This window comes from Propithecus coquereli, unplaced genomic scaffold (assembly GCF_000956105.1).
Source record: "Propithecus coquereli isolate 6110/MARCELLA unplaced genomic scaffold, Pcoq_1.0 Scaffold842, whole genome shotgun sequence".
NCBI lineage: Eukaryota > Metazoa > Chordata > Mammalia > Primates > Indriidae > Propithecus > Propithecus coquereli.
The window spans coordinates 49,202-49,581 of NW_012154641.1; positions in this window are offsets into that span (position 1 = coordinate 49,202).

The window sequence follows — 380 nt, forward strand, 5'->3', positions numbered from 1 at the left end:
ACAGGTGAGCACCGCACAGAAAGTCCCTGGGTCCCTCCAGCTCTCAGTCAGGGGCCACCGGGTGCCATGCGAGGGTGACAGACACAGAAGCAAGTGAGAGGTTTGTGCCTTAAGGAGCGTGTGGGAGACATGCGGACATGCAGCCTGAATTGGATTAGGCCAAAAAGGACGTTAGCGAGAAGTAGACCGGCTCGTCTGACACGATCAAAGACACGTGGGGAGGACGAGTGTGCAGCGGCCGCAGGAGGCCGGGCCTGGCCCTGGACACAGCGTGCGCTGCCCTCTGCTGCCTGCCTGCCTGGGGCCTCTGTCTGCCCACAGCCCTCACGTCCCAGCGTCACACGGACCTGCTCCTAGGGCACGAGAACTAGCCCTGACTC